General features: G+C 43.8%; 1 protein-coding gene and 1 non-coding gene across 3 annotated transcripts in view; both read right to left on the reverse strand.

Moving 5' to 3' along the window:
• The window catches only part of CPQ (carboxypeptidase Q), a 389,493-nt gene that overhangs the window by 227,788 nt on the left and 147,179 nt on the right, over window positions 1–14,526 (reverse strand). The window lies entirely within an intron of this gene.
• LOC119927615 lies at window positions 7,077–7,214 on the reverse strand. The gene has a single exon (XR_005450601.1). It is a non-coding gene; the product is annotated as a small nucleolar RNA SNORA7 (small nucleolar RNA).

The raw sequence follows: 14,526 nt of genomic DNA on the forward strand, positions 1-14,526 counted from the left end.
CCAAATAATAATAATAATAATAATAATAATAATAATAATAGCATTTTTAAGCACCAAGTGCTAGGTACTGTACTAAGCACTAGGGTAGATACAAGCAAATCAGATGGGACACAGTCCCTGTCCCATTTGGAGCTCACATTCTCAATCCCCATTTTACAGATAACAGACCCAGAAAAGTGAAGTGACTTACCCTAGGTCACAGCACATAAGTGGCGGAGCCGGGATTAGAAAGCACTCAAATACCATTGATTGACAGATAAAATAGGAGAGGAGAGTGGATAAGTAGAGAGAAGCTAATATTCTTGAACCAACGGCAAGGAGTTTGTTTGATATGGGGGTGGATGGGCAACCAGTGAAGGTTCATGAGGAGTGCAGAGACATGGATTCAGGGTTTTTTTTGTTTTGTTTTTAGAAAAGTGATTCAGGAAGCAGGGTGAAGTATGGACCTGAGAGGGGAGAGATGGAGACAAGGAGTTGAACAAGATGGCTGATGCAGTAGTCAAGGCAGGTTATGATAATAATAATTGTGGTATTGTTAAGCACTTACTATGTGCCAGGCACTGTACTAAGCCCTGGGGTAAATACAAGCAAATCAGGTTGGAGACAGTGCCTGTCCCACGTGGGGCTCACAGTCTCCATCCCCATTTTACAGTTGAGATAACTGAGGCCCAGAGAAGAGAAGTGACTTGCCCAGAGTCACACAGCAGACAAGTGGCAGAGCTGGGATTAGAATCTATGACCTTCTGACTTCCAGGCTGGTGCTCTATCCATTAGGCCACGCTGCTTCTTCCAGGTATAAGTACCTGGACTGGCGAGTCGAATAACAATAATAATAATGATAGCATTTATTAAGCGTTTACTATGTGCAAAGCACTGTTCTAAGCGCTGGGGAGGTTACAAGGTGATCAGGTTGTCCCTCGGGGGGCTCACAGTCTTAATCCCCATTTTACAGATGAGGGAACTGAGGCCCAGAGAAGTTAAGTGACTTGCCCAAAGTCACGCAGCTGACAAGTGGCGGAGCCGGAATTTGAACCCATGACCTCTGACTCCAAAGCCCATTCTCTTTCCACTGAGTCACACTGCTTCTCCCAGTGTCCACTTGGAGCCGAAGGGGTAGATTCTGCAAGTGTTGTGGAGCCATGATGTCCAGTTTGGGAAGCATAGTGGGGACTGGGAGGAATATCAGAGCTCCAGGGAAATAAATTAGCATCCTAAGCACCAAGCAGGGCATTGCTGATTTACAAATGAATAAAAGCAGTTTTGTAACATGGTAGACTTAGAAGGTCTAAGCAGTCCCATAGCTTTTTAACTTTCCAGAAATAACCCAGCACCATAATGTCCAACTATAATCAATCACTCTAGCTCTGTCTGATAATATGGCCTGAATCAAAAATTTCTCCTTACCAGTTTCCTGCATGTACCGCCAGTTTCCTGCACGTACCGCTTTCTAACTGATGCACTATAATTAGGCCGTGAATGGGCTATAAAGCAAACTGCATTAGCCATTAGAAGAGTTATGGTATGTGGATGTAATCACTCTTACTAAAAAAAAAAAAAAAAAAAACCCACCATTTCACAAGAGTTACAAAATATTCTGCTCAAATGATACATAATAAATCAAAGGGGCATGATTAATGCCAGAACAGGGAATCAGTAGCGCTGCTCTCTGTTCCAGTATATTTTTTTGCCCACATAAATCTGCTGGAAAAAAAAAATGGTTATATATTCAGGAAATGAACTATTCCAAATTCAAACATGGTACTGTTCCCTAAACCCAGAATACAGTACATGTTTGTCCAGGCAAACTCCATTGCAACACTCAATTGTATTTACTGGAGTGCTTACTGTGTCCAAAGCACTGAACTAAGCGCTCTGGAAAGTCCAACAATAAACACTCAAAAGAAGCAGTGTGGCCTAGTGGATAGAGCACAGGCCTGGCAGTCAAAAGGACCTGGGTTCTAATCCAGCCTCCACCCCTTGTCTGCTCTGTGACCTTAGACAAGTCACTTCACTTTTCTGTGCCTCAGTTCCTCATCTGTAAAATGGGGATTAAGACTGGGAGCCCCATGTGGGACAGGGACTGTGTCCAACCTGATTTGCTGGTTTTGACTCCAGTGCTTAAAACAGTATCTAGCACATAGTAAAGGTTTAACAAATACCACTATTATTATTATCATTATTATTATTATTATTAAAACACCACTATTTTGGCTTCTACCAAGTTAGTTGGGAGGTTGGCTTTGCCTTCCCACTCCCTGGCCTCTGCTGCCATGTCAGGAGAGGCCTAGCAATGATAATAATGGTATTTTGTTAGGCACTTACTATGTGTCAAGCACTGGGGAAGATACCGCAGCATGGCTCAGTGGAAAAATCACGGGTTTGGGAGTCAGAGGATGTGGGTTCTAATTCCACCTCCACCACTTGTCAGCTGTGTGACCTTGGGCAAGCCACTTAACTTCTCTGTGCCTCAGTTCCTTCATCTGTAAAATGGGGGTGAAACCTGTGAGCCCCATGTGGGACAACCTGATTACCTTGTATCTACCCCAGCGCTTAGAACAGTGCCTGGCATATAGTAAACACTTAGCAAATACCGTCATTATTATTGTTATTATTATTATTATACCAGATAATCAGGTCAGATAAAGCTCCACCCCGACACAGAACTGACCATTTAAGTAGGAGGGAGAACAGGTCCTGAATCCCCATTTTACAGATGCAGTAATTGAGGCATAGAGAAGTTCAGTGACTTACCCAAGGTGACCCAGCAGGCACGTGATGGAATCAGGATTAGAACCCAGGTCCTCTGATTCCCAAGCCCATGCTCCTTCCAGCAGACCATGCTACTTCTCAGAGAGGAGGATGGAGAAGTCTGCTTGGGAACGGCACGTGATGGAGCCAGGATTAGAACTCAGGTCCTCTGATTCCCAAGCCCATGCTCCTTCCAGCAGACCATGCTACTTCTCAGAGAGGAGGATGGAGGTCTGCTTGGGAACGGCAAACAGAACCACTGGAGAAGCAGTGGTTCAAAGAGAAAAATCAGAATTCCATTGGTTAGGAAGTCTGAACATTTCAAACCAAGTAGGTATAGATGTCTGTGCACCAATAGCCCAAGCTCACTATATAGTCAAAGCCTAGAACCCTAGACTGTAGGTGTATTATGGGCAGGGAAGTTGTCTGCTAATTCTATTACACTGTTCTTTCCCAACTGCCTAGAACGGTGCTCTGCAAACAGTAAGCGCTCAGTAAATACCACCAATCCAAATTACAGTTCCGCTCTCCCTCTCTGTGGACAGCATGGCTCAGTGGAAAATGACCGGGCTCGGGAGTCAGAGGTCATGGGATCTAGTCCCAGCTCTGCCACTTAGCTGTGTGACCTTGAGCAAGTCACTTCACTTCTCTGGGCCTCAGTTCCCTCATCCGTAAAATGGGCATTAATAATAATAATAATGGTATTTGTTAAGCGCTTACTATGTGCAAAGCACTGTTCTAAGCACTGGGGAGGCTACAAGGTGATCAGGTTATCCCACAGGGGGGGCTCACAGTTTTAATCCCCATTTTACAGATGAGGTAACTGAGGCACAGAGAAGTTAAGTGACTTGCCCAAAGTCACACAGCTGACAGTTGATGGAGCTGGGATTTGAACCCATGACCTCTGCCTCCAGAGCCTGTGCTCTGTGTGAGCCCCATGTGGGACAATCTTATCAACTTGTATCCTCCCAGCACTTAGAACAGTGCTTTGCACATAGTAAGCACTTAAATACCACTATTATTATTATTATTCTTATTATTATTACCAGTCCCAATGGGGCATCCAGGTGGATTCACAGGATTCACCAGCCCTCTCCCATTCCTGAAAGGAATGAAGAAATGAGCTAGGGGTTAAATCCTCGCTGTGATATACCGCCAACCCCATCACATGCCGCTGAATAAACAGCTTAACAGGCTGAATTTGCACAAATCATTCCGATTATCAGCCAGTTTTGTTCAAACCCTCCAATTATGTCATCTGGTTAAACTGAGGGTTGGGGAAACGTTTAGCAGTCGGATCTGGTTAGAATTTCAAGGAAGTAGGGGTTGTCGTAGTTACTGTTTTATAAATATAGGAGGACTGTGGATCAATTTCAGCTCTGACCAAACTCAAGAAACATCTTTCAGATCGGAAGGCCAGAAAAAATGGAGTTAACATGTCACACCCAGAAACAACAACAACAACAAAAAACCACGATGGGATAAACCTCATTTCAAAAAAAAAAAAAAAAAAATCACAAGTGAAACTTAACGAGGTGGTTTCCCATTTCCCAAAATCCAGCTTTCTTTCTCTATAAAAAACACAGTGTTAACGGGAATCATGTCCAAAACAAAAACAGAACTCCTTATCTTCCCTTCCAAACCCTGTTCTCTCCCTGACTTTCCCATCACTGTTGACAGCACCTCCGTCCCCCCTGTCTCACAAGCCATAACCTTGGTGTTAGCCTTGACTCATCGCTCTCATTCAACCCACATATTCAATCTGTCACCAAATCGCGTGGGTTCAACCTTCACAGCATGGCTAAACTCCACCCTTTCTTCTCCATCCAAACTGCTACCACATTAATCCAAGTACTTATGGTACCCTGCCTTGATTACTCTATCAGCCTCCTTGCTGACCTCCCTGCCTCCTATCTCTCCCCACTCCAGTCCATATTTCACTCTGCTGCCCGGAATATTTTTCTACAAAACCATTCAGTCCACATTTCCCCATGCCTCAAGAATCTCCAGTGGTTGCCCATCCACGTCAAAAACTCCATATTATCAACTTCAAAGCACTCAATCACCTTGCCCCCTCCTACATTACCTTCTCCGATTTCATACAGTAATTCAGCCTGCACACATTGCTCCTCTAATGCCAAACCCACTCACTGTACCACGACCTGCCTCTGGCCTGGAAAGCCTTCCCTCTTTATACCTAACAGAAGATCACTCTTATTGAAAGCCTATCTCCTCCAAGAGGCCTTCCTGATTAAGCTCTCATTTTCTCTTCTCCCACTCCCTTCTATGTCACCTTCACACTTGGATTTGTACCCCTTACTCACCCCTCCCTCAGCCCCACAGCATATATCCTTAATTTATTCACAGTAATGTCTATTCCCCCCACCTCTAGACCGTAAGCTCGCTGTGGGCATGGAATGTGTTTGTTATACTGTACTCTGTTATACTCTCCCAAGTGCTTATTAGAGTGTTCTGTATACAGTAGGTGCTCAATAAATAGTTTTCATTGATTGGTCGACTGGGATACCAGAAGACAATCTGGTATTGGGTCAAAGAGTGATAAATGCAGCAACAATACTCTCCCAAATTCTTAGTTTGATGATCTGCTCAGTGAATATGATCGATTGATTGATGGTTCAATCAACAGATCGTATTTACTGAGCCCTGATTGTTTACAACATCTGTTGTGTTCTTTGAGCACTTACTGTAACAGAGTATGATGTAACAGAGTCAGTAGACATGTTTCTTGTCCAAGGAAAACATTCCTCCCTCCTTCCATCTCAAAATCTGCAACTGCACACTCAGGATTCAATGAGAGATATTATTATTATGGTACTTAATAATAATAATAATAATGGCATTTATTAAGTGCTCACTATGTGCAAAGCACTGTTCTAAGCGCTGGAGAGCTTACAAGGTGATCAGGTTGTCCTACAGGGGGCTCACAGTCTTAATCCCCATTTTACAGATGAGGTAACAGGCACAGAGAAGTTAATCAATCAATCAGTCGTATTTATTGAGCGCTTACTGTGTGCAGAGCAGTGTACTAAGCGCTTGGGAAGTACAAGTTGGCAACATTTAGAGACAATCCCTATCCAACAGTGGGCTCACAGTCTAGAAGGGGGAGACAGAGAACAAAACCAAAACCAAACAAAGTTAAGTGACTTGCCCAAAACCACACAGCTGGCAATTGGTGGAGCCGGGATTTGAGCCCTTACTATGTGCCAAGCACTGTTCTAAGTGCTCGGGTAGATTCAAGTTAATCTGGTTGGACACAGTCCCCGTCTCAAATGGGGCTCACACTCTTATCCCCATTTTTACAGCTGAGGTAACTGAAGCACAGAGGAAGTGAAGTGACTTGCCCAAGGTCACACAACAGACATGTGGCAGAGCGGGAATCAGAACCCTGATCCTGACTCCCAGTCCCGTGCTCTATTCACTAAACCACGATGCTTTTTAATGTCAATCTCCTTCAGAGAACATACGAGGAGGGAAGAGAAAGAGTAACTAAATTAATATTGGGAGTTGGACTCAGTGTTTAGTAGAATCTATTTCTGGGCATTCCTAAAAGGCCAACTGGGTTTGTCTCACCCTCAGCTCCAAAACACTCAGGTATGTATCCGTAAATTGTCACAGTGTCTGTCTCACCCTCTAGATTGTACGTTTGTTGTGAACATATCCACAAACTCTATTTTTATAGTTTACTCTTCCAAGTGCTTAGTACAGTGCTCTGCATATAATAACACTCACTATATACCATTGATCATTTGATTCTAATCCAGGCATTTTTCCGCTGTTTGACCCTGGGCAAGACACTTAGCGTCTCTGTGCCTGTTTCCTCGTCTGTACAATGGGGATTAAACACCTATGTTCCCAACAGGAACTGCGTCGTCTGTGTATCCCAGAGCTTAGCACATAGTAGTATTCAAATACCACAATTAGAATTACTATTACTTGATATCAGTCCTAGCTCCCTCAAGTAAGCCCTGATCACATTTCCTTCATTAAGCGAGGACTGTCCATATATGTTGCCAACTTGTACTTCCCAAGCGCTTAGTACAGTGCTCTGCACACAGTAAGCACTCAAATACGATTGATTGATTGACTGTCCATGTTGTTGAGTCGTTTCTGACCCATAGTGACACCATGGACACATCTCTCCCAGAGTGTCCCGCTCTCCATCTGCAATCGTTCTGGTAGGGTATCCATACAGTTTTCTTGGTAAAAATACAGAAGTAGTTTACCATTGCCACCTGCTGCGTGATAAACTCGAGTCAATGCCCTCAACTCTCTCCCGTGCCGCTGCTGCCCAGCACGGGTGAGTTTCGACTTGTAGCAGATTGCCTTCCACTCACTAGCAACTGGCCAAGCTAGGAATGGAATTGGTAGGCCTCTGCTTGACTCTCCCTCCCGTAGCCAAGACTGGTAGAGTACTAGAAACTCTCCAGGTGTGACCCTGAAAGGGTTAAGAGAGGATTAGGGCAACCTAATTGCTTAATATAATGAGTATTGTTTACTTAAGATCATGGGCCTGGAAGTAGGAAAGACCTGGGTTCTAATCCTGTCTCCACCACTTGTCTGCTTTTCATCTTTGGGCAAGTCACTTATCTTCTCTGTGCCTCAATTAACTCATATGTAAAATGGAATGTAAGATTGTGAGCCCCACGTGGGACATGGACTATGTCCAACCCTACTTTGGGCGAGTCATTTAACTTCTCTGTGCCTCAGTTACCCCATCTGTAAAATGGGGATTAAGACTGTGAGCCCCATGTGGGACAACATGATAACTTTGTATCTACCCCATTTAGACTGTGAGCCCACTGTTGGGTAGGGACTGTCTCTATATGTTGCCAAATTGTACTTCCCAAGCGCTTAGTACAGTGCTCTGCACACAGTAAGTGCTCAATAAATACGATTGATGATGATACCCCAGCACCTAGAACAGTGCTTGGCACATAGTAAGCGCTTAACAAATGGTATTATCATTATTATTATCAACCCCAGAGCTTAGTACAGGACTCGGCATATAGTAAGCACTTAAATACCATTAAAAAAATGCTACCTTGAAGTTTATGATGCTCCTGTAAATGTTATTTCAGTCCTCTACTGCAGGTCATTCAAATGTCACCCTCGGCTGCCAGGCCCCTACAAAGGGACATACAGGGAATACAAGTCTAGGACAAATAGCACATCAGTATTCCTCCAAAAACAGTCAAACACTAAGATCCACTTGAACCATTCCAGGTCTTTCAACTGTTCCCCTCCTCTCCCTGACCCCTAGAAAGAAACATACAGAGATGCAAGTCAAGGGCCAATAGCACCTCAGCATAAAATCAAGTCGTTGGTATTTATTGAGCGATTACTATGTGCACACCACCAAACTACGTGCTTGGGAAAGTACAACAGAAGTGGCAGACACATTCCCTGCCTATAATGAGCTTACAGTCTAGAGGACGAGTTTACAGTCTAGAGGGTGAGCTATTCCTCCAAAAGTGTTCAAAACGCCAAGATCCAGTTGAACTGTACCACCGTTCCAGTTGACAACATGATGCCCGGCGAAATCCTGGTGAGAAAACATTAAAAGAAATTGATTCCCCAGGGCAAAGCATATGCGAACGATCAGTGTGCTATTTTCTTCCACTCTGTCATCCGGCAGAAATTTACAGTAGTCAACCACAATCTGGCAACTGCAGACGTTGTGTCTCTTAAAGCTTCCTTGGAACATGGGTGAGGATAAGACACAGAGAGACAGGAGGGAAATCTCTTCTTACCCTCTGAGGAACAACCTGTGAAAGGGAAGCAGTAGCCACTCTAGGGACCAACTGGCTTCTATCTGGATTAGTGCCTCTGGAGAGCATTTCTATATGGAGCTTTTTATTGCACATTAACTCAAAGGGTTCCAGCTGTTCTAAGTGAGACAATTATCCAGATGCTCTGAGGCCTTTAAGGTCAGACAATTGAGCCCAAGAATTTGCCTTGCTTTTCTTTCTACAGCATTCTATTAGAACAAAACCCCAGATGACAGAGCTATGAGTTTATGTATCAGAGCTGGATGGTACCACTTATTTTATGAACACATCCATATTTTCTTTATATTCATGTCTGTCTCCCCCTCCAGATTGTAAACTCACTATGTGCAGGGAATATGTCTGTTATACTGTTACGCTGTACTCCCCATGTGCTTTGTATTGTGCTCTACCCACAGTAAGCACTCAAATATGAACATTAATTGACAAAAGCAGTAAATCCATTTTTTACCATTCAGCTAAAATTGACTTCCCCCTGCCACCTCCCCCAACCTCTATCCTACCCAGTCACCAAAAAGAGGACTTCACTTATAATATGGTAGCTACGTTCTTGGAGGGACTCGTGTTGCGGCAAAATCACGGTAATAATAATAACGGTACAATAACCATGGTACAATAGCAGAGACTAGATTGCTTGGACCAATACCACACACATGGACAAAAATTTCTTCCCTACCAGAATCTACTTGCACCATCTTATAAAACTTGTTATGCCAGCAAAGATTCCTGAAGTGGGCAGAAAGTCCTCTAATTCTTCATTCATGTCATGCCCAAATCATGCAATGAAATCATGTTTTTCACTACTGGGAGTGCATCCAGTTAGAGCTATTCAGTGTTGCTAAGAAAACCCAAACTTTCATCCCTAAAATCTCACTAAGGTGAGGGGGTGGTGGAAGAGAAACCGTGGAAAGGAATCGGACAGCGGGAAATGGATGGATCAGAAGAATCCTAATGTTCAAGTGCTGAGTTGCAGAAGAATGACATATTACATTTGTTGAGAAGACAAGTCCATTACCCAAAGAACACATTCATTTTCACTGGTGGACTCACAACATTAACAGCTAAATGGAGAAACTAATGAATCTTGGAGTACAAGAAATGATTCATACAGATGCTCTTTTACACAGTGTCTGGGCTTCAGAAACACCATATTCTGTTGAGAGGACTAAGCCACTCTTGAATTCTACAAGGAAGTTTCCCTTAGTTTCAGGAAAGAAGGCCCTATTTTACCCCTATTTCTGACCCATCATTCTAACTAAACACCTGCATTTTATCCTCAACTTTGATTTCAAGATATTTTAAAGTTATGCCCCTCCCATCGAAATTGGCAGCAAATCTGTGCAGCCTCAGAAGATCCATTTAATGTGAAGAGTCCCTGGTAATGGAAAAAGACTCCACAGAAATAAAAAACGAAGTACTTCCGAGAACCTTCCGGAAAAGCAGCGTGGTATAATGGAAAGAGCCCGGGCTCGGGAGTCAGAGGGCATGGATTCTATCCCGGCTCCACCACTTGTCCACTGTATGGCCTTGGGCAAGTCACTTCACTTCTCTACGTCTCAGTTCGCTCATCTGTAAAATGGGGATTAAGACTGTGAGCCCCACGTGGGACAACCTGATTACCTTGTATCTAACCTAGCACTTAGAACAGTGCTTGGCACACAGTAAGTGCTTAACAAATACCATCATAAATAAATAAAATTACCACATAAGGCATGAAAGATACTCAGGTTATTTTCCAGTTAACATTAGGAGATTCCTTGAGTCCCAGGGTGCAAGTGGGGATAAAGAATGGATTAGACCAGGCCAGAGGAAGCCCCTTTGTTCACTCCAGGAGTTGACATCAGGCCCCACCCAAGTCTCCCAGAGGTGAGCACACTCATTCATTCAATTCAATCATATTTACTGAGCGCTTACTGTGTGTGATGCACCGTACTAAGCACTTGGAAGAGTACACTATAACAACAGACACATTCGTACCCACAACGAGTTCACAGTCTAGAGGGGGCACAGATATTAATATAGATGAATAAATTACAAATATATATACAGATATTGACACATGTTTCTCCAGTGATATCTGTCCAGCACACCTAAAGATGGGAGACCCTATCCAGATATAGGAGCTTGGTTGAAAAGACTGGTATTCATTCAATCATATTTATTGAGCACTTACTGTGTGCAGAGCACTGTACTAAGCAATGTGGCTCGGTACAAAGAGCACGGGCTTTGCTCTACCACTTGTCAGCTGTGTGACTTTGGGCAAGTCACTGAACTTCTCTGTGCCTCGGTTACCTCATCTGGAAAATGAGGATTAAGATTGTGAGCCCCACATGGGACAACCTGATCACCTTGTAACCTCCCCAGCGCTTAGAACAGTGCTTTGTACATAGTAAGCGCTTAATAAATGCCATTATTATTATGTCCAGTAATTCAGTCTTCTCCGTGTGCACAGACATACTGCCCTTTGCCACACTATGTTTGCCACAGCAATGCCAATCACTGTTGTGAAATCAATTTTTTGTCCACATCCTGATCTTCCCTAATCTCTGTTCAAAAAACGCAATGAAAATTGTGACTATCACCCATTCTAGAACTCTCTAGATCTCAGCCCTTTACTAAGTGAAAGAGGAAACAAGGCAACAGCCTTAAAGCCCCTTGCAATCTAGTAGGGGAGGAGAAAGCAGAAACATATCTGCCAATAGAAGTGTCAAAATGTAAGTGTCACCACTACAGTAAATAGCTTTTATTGAGCAATTACTGTGCACAAAGCACTCCACTAAGCACTTGTGAAATACATTAGAATTGGTAGTCATGCTCCCTGCCCACAAGGAGCTTGCAATCTAGTGGGGAAGACAGATGTTAAAATAAATTACAGGGAAGGCAAGCATCAGAATATAGGATTAGACACATAAATGCTGAGTTGGTGGGGTGAGTAACAAAGTGCTTAGGAGGTATGGATCCAAATGATTAGACAATGCAGAAGTTGGGGGAGAGAGAGTGGGGAAATGAGAGGTTAGTCGGGAAGGTTTCCTGGAGGAGGTGTGATTTTAGTCGGGCTTTGAAGATGGGAAAATGGCCTAGTGGAAGACCACGGATCCGGTAGCCAGAGGACTTGGGTTCTAATCCCACCTCCACCGTTTGTCACTTGTGTGACCTTGGCTAAGTCACTTCTCTGCACCTCAGTTACCTCCTCTGCTAAATGAGGATTAAGATTGTGAACCCCACTTGGGACATGGATTGTGTACAGCCCAACCTTATTTCTGATTAGTCCATACAGTGTATGGCACATGCACATAGTAAGTGCTTAACAAGTATGAAAAAAAAAGGGGGGAGAGAGTGGTGGTGGTCTGCAGCTGAGTAGCTACAGATCGAAATGCTAAGTATTTGCAAAACTGAAAAAGTGAGAAAGATAAGACTCGATGACCTTCCCTGTCAGTGCAATATCACCTCTCCTGTAAAGGCACCAGATTCAGCCTGAGGTTTAATTAATATCTATAAAAAGTAAGAATGCCCTTAGATTCATCACTAGATATATACTTGAAAGACCAAATGGCACAGTATTAGTCAATGAACAGCCTGCCATGCTCAGCAAACTTGAGCGGATGAAGAGTTTAATTCCTCTTTACAGTTCTTCTTTGACAAGCCTTAATTTGAAGACTTCTCTGAATCGCACATGGATCAATGAAGAAGAGAGGGGCTTTGTTCAGCCTTCATCATACTTGATCAGCAAGAGGCACTTGGCTGCAGGTTTTGAGAGAGGCCCACAAGGAATCCATTAGGAGTCAGAAGTAGTGGGTTCTAATTCTGGCTCTGCCACTTGTCTGGTGTGTGACCTTGGGCAAGTGTCACTTCACTTCTCTCTGCCTCAGTTACCTCATCTGCAAAATGAGGATTGAGACTGTGAGCCTCACACGGGACAGTGACTGTGTCTAACTCGATTTGTTTGTATCCACCCCAGCGCTTAATACAGTGCCTGGAACATAGTAAGCACTTATATACCACAGTTTTATTTCATTAATCATTATTACAAGAGGAAACAGCAGGAAGAATCAATCTCTGGCAAGACCATAAATCCTCAACTGGGCATATGAAGAGAGGTCACATATTCTATGCAGAGTAAGGGGGTCACCTACTCTAGGGCTAAACAGCAAGGAGAGTTCAGCATGGCACAGTGGATAAAGCACAGGCCTGGCAATCATGGATTCAAATCCCTGCTCCACCACTTGTCTGCTGTGTGACCTTGGGCCAGTCACTTCACTTCTCTTGGCCTCAGTTTTCCTCATCTGTAAAATGGAGATTGAGATTATGATCTCCACAAAGGCCAAAGACTGTCTCCAACACGATTTGCCTGCATCCACCCCAGCGCTTAGATCCTGCCTGGCACACAGTAAGTGCTTAACAAATACCACAATCATCATCATTATTTTGCTTCTGAAAGAGTTGCTCTTCATAATAATAATAACAATGTTGGTATTTGTTAAGCACTTACTAAGTGCCATGCACTGTTCTAAGTGCTGGGGTAGATGTAATCAGATTGTCCGGCGCGGGGCTCACAGTCTTCATCCCCATTTAACAGATGAGGTAACTGAGGCCCAGGGAAGTTAAGTGACTTGCCTAAAGTCACACAGCTGATAAGCAGCAGAGTCGGGATTCAAACCCATGACCTCTGATTTTCAAGCCCGTGCTCTTGCCACTAAGCCATGCTGCTTCCTCTTTGTGGCACTCAGTCTTACTCCCCAATTTGCAGATAAGGTAACAGACACAGAGAAGAGAAGTGATTTTCCTAAGGTCACACAGCAGACAAGTGGCAGAACTGAAAGTTCCTTGTCAATGTTGTGGACAGGGACCGTGCCTACCAACTCTGTTGCACTGTACTCTGCTGAGTGACAGTCCAATGCTCTCACACAATAAATATCACTGACTGATGGACAAGTAGAAAAAGGGAAAAATTTCACTGCAAGTAGCACTGTAGCTGAAAAGTACAATATCCAAATTACCAAATGTGGTTGGAGGTAGCTAATTTATTTTTCTTCCCTTGAACCTTCAAGATGCCTCCTGCTCTAAGAAATAAATCTAGTAGGGACCGCAAAAGGACACTGGGTTTGGTGGCCACTCACGTGGCCCCAGGCCGCCGCTAGCTTGGGTGACAGCTGAAATTGGCGGGGGGGGTTGGGGTGAGGAGGGGCACTTAATCGGACTTGGGCTCCATTCCCAGATCCGGCAAGAGCCTGATAGGTAATCTTGGCCAGTTCACTTCAGTCCTCTAGACTGTAAGCTCATTGTGGGCAGGAAATGTGTCTGTTTCTTGTATTGTACTCTCCAAATGCTTAGTACAGTGCTCTGCACACAGTAAACCCTCAATAAATACTATTGACTGCCTGCACTTTTCTGTGCCTCAGTTCTCTCGTCTGTAAAATGGGGATCCAATACCTTAACAAATGCCATCATTATTATTATTTAGAAGCAGCGTGTCTTAGTGGAAAGAGCCCGGGCTTTGGAGTCAGAGTTCATGGGTTCAAATCCCAGCTCCGCCAATTGTCAGCTGTGTGACTTTGGGCAAATCACTTAATTTCTCTGTGCCTCAGTTACCTCATCTGTAAAGTGGGGATAAAGACTGTGAGCCCCCCGTGGGGCAACCTGATCACTTTGTAACCTCCCCAGCGCTTAAGAACAGTGCTTTACACATAGTAAGTGCTTAACAAATGCCATCATTATTATTATAGTAAGCATTGAATAGATATTCAATATTCAATGTGCTCTGCACATAGTAAGCGCTCAATACGATTGATTGATTGAACAAATACCGTAATTATTATAATTACAATGATGTGCCCACAGTAAGCACTCAAATACCACTGATGGATCAAGTACCGTAAAGGTGACCCTTCTGAGCTGACATGGCATCAGAGAGGGAAATTGGGCAGGGAGATGAATCAGGGAAGGCCTCCTGGAGAAGAGGTGATTTCAAGAA

The sequence above is a fragment of the Tachyglossus aculeatus genome, chromosome 4 (assembly GCF_015852505.1).
Source record: "Tachyglossus aculeatus isolate mTacAcu1 chromosome 4, mTacAcu1.pri, whole genome shotgun sequence".
NCBI classification, from domain to species: Eukaryota; Metazoa; Chordata; class Mammalia; order Monotremata; family Tachyglossidae; genus Tachyglossus; species Tachyglossus aculeatus.